Here is a 7,855-nt window from a genome sequence, read left to right on the forward strand (position 1 = left end):
AGGCTTAGACCTCATTTACCCAAAACAATTACCAGAGTGTTAAAAACGAATGTTACAATAAGATATAAAAATGTTACCAAAAGATTAAATTGAGTGTTATAATAGCTAATATGGTGTTACAAAAGTGTCTATTCCAACACATATTTAGGTATTACTAAAGGGTTAGGTATGTTACAACAGAACTGTGGTTACATTTTCAACTTGTTACCATAGAAATAGAAAATGTATCTATAAGTACTCTATTGTAACACATTGAGAGGTGTTGCCAAAATTTCAAAAAATTTAACGGTAGACCCCTGTTATAGCAGGCTCAAATCCGACACCCCCTTATTTTTAAAAAGTGTAACCATAGCCAATAATTTGGCTTTAGGTAACATTTTTTGGTCATTTTAACACCTTTTTTGGTGTGGCTACATGTCAAATATGGTGTAGTGCTAGAAGATTATTTCTCAAGCATAATCATGGAATGGATTTAGAGACTCTCAAGGAGGAAGAAGCTAGATTTGCAGCTAAAAAGACAAATCTTAAATCTAAAGCTTCTAATGCAAAGAAACCTCCAAGGCCTAAGGCAAAAGGCATTGTGATCAAGGAAATGTCAACTTCTGAGGCTTCCAAGCCCAAGACAAGATCACAAGTTGAGATTGATCCCAAAGCAAAAGGGAAAAAGAAGGTTGATGAACCAACAAAGAAACAGGAAATGAAGATTACTCAAATCTTGATGAAACCTATATGCAAACTGGTTCAGGTTTTTGATGATACAGCTGTTGAAGATGGAACTGTTGAAACTCTGAGAAGAAGAAAGACAACAGAAGAATCTAAGACAACCTCTGATATAGATCAAGTTGTTCAGAGTGAAGACATTCCATAACATCAAGGTGTAAATGAAACAGCAAATCTTGATCAAGTCATCAAGACATCAACTTCTGACAGTGCTCAAGTTGATTTGAACAAGATGACAATTACTGATAAGAAGAAACTCCTATAGAAGAATGTTACACCATCAGATCCTAAGAAAAGTCAATTGCTATCTGATTTCATGACTGTTGGATTGAAAGCCAGAGAAGCAAGAGACAGAGCTGGATTAGGTGCTGAAGAAGCCAAGATCAAAACAGAAGTTGAAGTATTTACTAGAGATCCATTCTTATTAACTGGCAAACCACTTGAGGAAGATACACAGAAACACCTTGACAAGGTTATATCTGTTCAAGTGGCACTGGATGCTCATGATAAGAGTAATGTCAAAGAAAAGCTGATTCTATTTCTTGAAGATAAAAGAACTTATAGAATGTCAAAATCAGATGTATAAAACAAATCTCTGAAAGAACTTCAATTCTTTCATTATCTTTTGGAGATAAAGTCTGAGATTACAAGAAGATGGTCAAATTTCATCATGAAGACTATAAGGGATAAAGCCAGAATCTCTGGATCAAGGGTTATAGAATTTGTTCCAAATATAGTTGAAGATGATGGAAGTGAAATTCCAATAGAGAAGAATTCTGCTAAACTTGAAGTTATTGTAAAAGTGAAATGTCTGTGCTATAATGAAGACTCATTTCATCCAAGAGTAATCAGAGTTGGTGATGGATTGGAAAGAAATCACATCTCAGCACTTAGGACTGCAATCTACCAGATTGGAAGTCAAGATGAAGAAATAAAGCAATTCAAGGCTACATTAGCTCAAGTCTTGAGAAATGCAGAAGAGAAGCTGATATCAAACTTTGTCAAGAATCACTTTGGATTCAGATTGACTCAGTAAAATTGGTAAAAGCTGCAAGGACTGTAAGTTGTAGTTAGTTGTCTAAATAAACTCTCAATGCATTTGTAATTAAGTGTTTTTGACATCATCAAATCTATTAACTTGTATATTTTTCATAATTTACAAGTTGGGAGAGATTATTAGATATATTTGAGATGTCATGTTTAATCTGTTGTGTTTAGTTTCAGAACTTAATATCAGGACTTACTGAAAATCAAGACTTACTGAAGTCATAACTTATATCAGAACTTAAGGTTGTCGGGATTTATATCAGGACTTAAGTGCGGGTACTTCAGATAAGAAATGTAGCTAATTTACAGGAGAGGATCATGACTAAAACAAAAGAAGATATGCATGAAGAGTTGGACAGCTAGAAGACTTGTGGAAGATAATATCTGATTGATATATTTTAGGAGACAGAATTATATTCCACATCAATTGGAAGATATCTTGTAACTGTGTACTATATAAACACAACTTAGTGTTTACACTATAAGTGTTATCATTCACGAGGAAGATTATACATTGTAACCTAGCAGCTCTTAGTGATATTGTTCATCACTGAGAGAGTAGTTTAACGTACTTTGTAACAGAGCTTATTATATTGAATAAACTTGATTACTGTTACATACTTGTGTTCTAAATCGATTTGATTATATAAACACTATATTCAACCCCCTTATATAGTGTTGTGTGACTGTTAGGGCGAAAACACACACTAATATTCACGCAAGTATACGCGTTCGCAAGTAGTATAAGATATAAATCAGATTCGTTCCCACAGAGACTGGTTTAGGTTAAGTTCAATTTATGCACCTATGTAACAATGTATGGTTATCGCTCAATGCTAAGACAAATAACAAATTGGGTTTTTATTAAACTAAGAGATTATACTAAATAACATTAACTAAGAGAATTGAGGTTGAATTACTATATATGACAAACATGGGATCCTAACTTCATTAAATACTTCGTTCAATAGCCTTCTCGTTCTTAACCTTAGCATGTGATGGTGATGACACTAATCAGATAACACGAAACTGATAAACGCCAACTTTCATTGCACGAGTACCATTCTACCAGACATCCACAAAAGAGATAGAAGCTGAATAGGCACCAATTATATTGAGACCCTATATGTCTATAGAATTTGACAACATAATGGTTTAAACACAAGTTATCTATCTTGATTACATAGGGCAAGTAAAACGGTTAGAGTTACCTACGAATCATGTATACACATACAAGAACCTATGCTAGCATGGCAAGTTCTAAACCTCTATATTTACTGTCGCTTCAATGGAGATTAACACGCTATCTTATATGTTAGCTACGCACATAAGACGAATAAGCACAACCAATACTAGGATATCAATCAATCACCGCACACCAAGATATCGAAACAATTAACTATTGAAATCCATAAGTAAATCCGCTAGAATCCCATGACAACGATTAGCCCATAATTGAACTCATCGTCACCATGGGTTCCAATGAAAGCATGGTATAAACAAGGTCTTAATAAACTAAATAATAATCAAAGTACGAATAAACGAGATCTAGGTTCAACAAGAACGAAAATGAGCATCCAAAGTTACAACTAATTCAAAGAATCACAAGTTGAAAACAAGATCTTCTTTTTCGGAGTTGTTCTGTGCTTCTAGGTCTTCTCCTTGGTATCCCAATCTTCCCGGATGATGAAAACCCTTTTTTTTAAGTATATATACGCCCCTAGTGGACCTGGACCCTTAAAATCGTCAAATTCTACTCAAAAAAGGCTTTTTCAGCGAAATCAGCGACCAGCCATGCCCTGAGCGGCCACTCAGCTCTCCTGAGCGGGCGCTCAGCTCTCTGAGCGGGCGCTCAGCTCTCTGAGCGGGCGCTCAGCTACTGACTGGAAAAATATTCTGATGAATCTTGTTTTGGCCATAACTTGAGTTCTACTCGTCAGAATTAGGTGATTCAACTGCCCACGCGAAGCTATTGAGATTCTCTACAACTTGACAATGGCCTTGGCTTCCAATTCTGATCACTTTTAATCATATTTCCTTTAAAAGCTCTTTTCTTCATTTAACTGATACCTGAAATGCATTAACACAAAAACACATCAAAATACCAACAACTTGAGTCCAAAACACCAATTTAAGCTTGTAATAAAGCATTTCAAGTGGATATAAAATCCACTTATCATACCCCCAAACTTGAATCGATGCTTGTCCTCAAGCATAAACAGACTCAAAACTACAAAACAAACCTAATGCATGAATGCAACTATGTGAATGCAACTAAATGATAATGCAATCGATCCCCTCAGAATAACCATAACCAAATGAATAAACCAATGCCTCTAAGAATGCAATAACTTGAAACAGAGTTCGAATAAATCCCACAAACCAAATCACAAACCAGAAACGTGCATGTGTGGATGCTTAACAGATATACTCTCGATACTAGATCAATAACCATAACTTATCTATCATCGAAACAATCAAAGTTTATAAATAGAATAGACAATAAACGCATTATGACTCACAACACCTCCTTTCTACTAGAGTTATACAAGGATTCACACTATTATTGAACACATAGCAAAGATGCTTATTTGATCGTGCAATGAATGAGGTCCCAAAAGACTTATATAATAATACCCATGTAGCGAGCGTTAGGTTAGTGGATCCCAGACTATAAAAACCTTAGGTCACTAGGCACAAAGTGCCCTAGAACTTAATAACTCGAGTATTAAAGAGCTCACTCTTGATCAATTATGCATAAACAAATACTTTTTTTCTTTCTTTTTTTTTCTTTTTTTTCTTTTTTTCTTCTTTTTTTCAATAATTTTTGAATGAGTGCGTTTCGCTCCATCTCATTCAACCCTAGACTACTCATAAAAATATGAGCCGGCTACTAGCCATTTGACACCTAGCCTTACAACAACTAGCAATGAAATCCAAGTTTTTCTCCAGATAAAAAAATCAGTATTTTTACGTCATTACGAGAATATCACAAATTCTAAATATAACCAAGTGATTAAATCTCAACAACAAACAAGTATGATCATGATCTAGATCAAAAGCAACCCTATAAGACTTTGTGAAAATATTTGTTTCTGGCATGCAAATCAATTCATTCGGACTTAAACATCCCTCTATTCATCATCACCACACTCAAATCAACATATCAAATATCATAGTCCATCTTAAGGGATCATGCTAAATATGCATGCAAATATAACTATATGAAATCACATAAAAACAAATAAATATGTCCTAAATGAACAATCATGCAAAAATATGAATGAACTAAAACTAAACATGCAATATGAATCTATATGGATCTATATGGACATACACTACTAATCCTTACATTATCACCCCCAAACTTAAAATTTTCAATGTCCTCATTGAAGGTAATAATAAGGATTTCAGGCATACCTAATTAGCGGGAGAGTCACCCTCGTCGGGTGGAGGATCAGGTGGCCAATCAACCTCACCACCAGTGTCTCGAACAACAATACCGAAAGAATATGTCAAATCTACAGCAAAATGACGGTGAATGTCGTGCATGGCCTCCATACGCCTAATTACTCGCCTGTACTGCTCATCACCAACACCAGTCCTATCAACTACCTGTTGCACATGAGAAGAACCCTCTATAGGCACTGGAGGATCCGTTCGGCTACCCTCTACATCATCAAAGATATATCCCAACCCCTTGTCAGGGGGTGCACCTAAGAATGAATAACTCAAGTGATTTGGCTGTCGGTTGAGCTCAAGTATGGGAGCTTCTTGAGTAAATGGTTCAAAATGCTCCTGAGAAATTTTCAGCTCTGCTAACCCAAGAGAATCGAATGGCATATCCAACTTCTTCTCCCACGGAGGTGTATTCAAAACCTGCAGTTGCTCTACTCCTCCTTCATCTTCAAAAATTGAGTCGACCCGCTCTATTTTAAAGCACTCTTCTTTTTCTGTGGGTAACTTTATTGCCTTGAACACATTAAAAGTGACCTTTTGATCATGAACCTTCATCGTAAGCTCTCCTTTTTGCACATCGATCATAGTTCGGCCTGTAGCCAAGAATGGTCTTCCCAAGATAATGAGAATCTTCTTATCTTCCTCGAAATCAAGAATTACAAAGTTAGCAGGGAAGAAGAGTTTATCCACCTTGACCAAGACATCCTCCACTATACCTCGTGGATAAGCGATGGAACGGTCAGCTAGTTGTAATTACATGTATGTTGGTTTCGGCTCAGGCAGACCAAGCTTCTTGAAGATAGATAAGGGCATCAGATTGATGCTAGCTCCTAAATCACATAAACACTTGTCGAATGACAAGTTTCTGATGGTGCAAGGAATAGTGAAGCTTCCAGGATCTTTAAGCTTCGGAGGCAACTTTTATTGCAGCACAGCACTGCATTCCTCCGTTAGAGCAACGGTCTCTAAGTCATCGAGCTTCACTTTCCGAGAGAGAATACCTTTCATAAACCTCGCATAGCTAGGCATCTTTTCAAGAGCTTCAGCGAAAGGTATGTTGATATGAAGTTTCTTGAACACCTCCAGAAACTTCTCAAACTGCTTATCCGGATTTTTCTTCTGCAGCCTCTTTGGAAAAGGAGGTGGAGGATAGATCTGTTTCTCCCCTGTATTACCCTCAGGAGGAGTGTGTTCCACAGTAGTCTTCCTTGGTTCAACCTTTACTTCCTTCTACACGTCTTTTTCAGCCACAACTGCATTTTCTGAATCTTGAGATTTTTCAGGCTCTTCGTCTTGCTGAATTTGGGGGCTTGCGACCTTTCCAGACCTTAAGGTGATGGCGTTCACATGTTCTTCAACTTCCCTCTTTCCTGGATTGGCTTCTGTATCACTAGGAAGCGTTCCTGGTGGTCGATTCAATAAGGCATTAGCAATTTGCCCTATTTGGTTCTCTAGAGTATTGATAGAAACAGCTTGGCTTTGGCATATAAGAGCCTGGTTTTTGCACATAAGCCTCAACTCTTCTAATTCAGATTTTTCATTCGAAGATAGACCTGCATCATGAGTTTGTTGTTGAAGTTGGAGTTGTTGCTGAAAACCAAGAGAGTTGAACAGCTTATTTCCAAACGGCTGGAATGGCTGTTGCATCACATTCTGATTGCTGCTCCAGCTGAAGTTAGGATGATTCCAGTTGTCAGGATGATAAGTGTCTGAAACTGGTTGTTGCGATCTCTGAAAGTTGCTCACAAACTGAGCTGAGTCGCTAGATATAGCGCATTGCTCTGTCGCATGCGGACCTGCACACAGCTCACAAACACTAATTATCTGCTTAACACCATAGTTAGCCAGAGAATCGATCTTCATAGACAACGCCTTTAGTTGAGTAGTGATAGCCATAGCTGTATCCACCTCAAGTACTCCTGCTACCTTGCCCTGTGGACATCTCTGGGTTGGATACTGATATTCATTAGCATCCATCAGTTCAATTAGATCATAAGCTTCCTTATAGCTCTTTGCCCATAATGCTCCGCCTGATGCTGCATCGAGCATGGGTCTGGACTGTGCTCCCAACCTATTGTAAAAAGAAGTGATGATCATCCAATCAGGAATTCCATGATGAGGACACTTCCTAAGCATCTCCTTGTAGCGCTCCCAAGCTTCACTTAGCGATTCTCCCGTTTGCTGCGCAAATTGAGTAATAGCATTCATGAGTGCAGCTGTCTTCGCCATAGGGAAGAATTTAGTAAGAAACTTCTGAGCAAGATCTTCCCAAGTAGTAATCGAACCAGCTGGTAGAGAGTGTAACCAGCTCTTAGCCTTGTCCTTCAGAGAGAATGGGAACAGTCACAGCTTCACAGCATCTTCAGAAACACCGTTGAACTTGAAGGTGTCGCATATTTCAATGAAATCCCTAATGTGTGTATTGGGATCTTCCGTTGGAGAACCCCCAAACTGGACTGAAGTCTGTACCCATTAAATTATGCCAGGCTTGATCTCAAAGGTATTAGCTGTGATAGTTGGCCGGACAATGCTAGATTGAATGTCATTGATCTTGGGTTGAGAAAAATCCATCAAGGCTTTCGTTCGTGCTGCTGGATCTCCCATTGTAATGAGTACCTGAAACACAAAC

The 7,855-nt window shown here is 37.7% G+C and overlaps 1 non-coding gene across 1 annotated transcript; it reads left to right on the forward strand.

The window, feature by feature from the left end:
* The first annotated feature begins 7,333 nt into the window (after window positions 1-7,333).
* Window positions 7,334-7,440, forward strand: LOC141716116 (small nucleolar RNA R71). The gene has a single exon (XR_012572838.1). It is a non-coding gene; the product is annotated as a small nucleolar RNA R71 (small nucleolar RNA).
* The last annotated feature ends 415 nt before the right edge of the window (window positions 7,441-7,855 follow it).

This window comes from Apium graveolens, chromosome 3, assembly GCF_009905375.1.
Source record: "Apium graveolens cultivar Ventura chromosome 3, ASM990537v1, whole genome shotgun sequence".
Taxonomy (NCBI): domain Eukaryota; kingdom Viridiplantae; phylum Streptophyta; class Magnoliopsida; order Apiales; family Apiaceae; genus Apium; species Apium graveolens.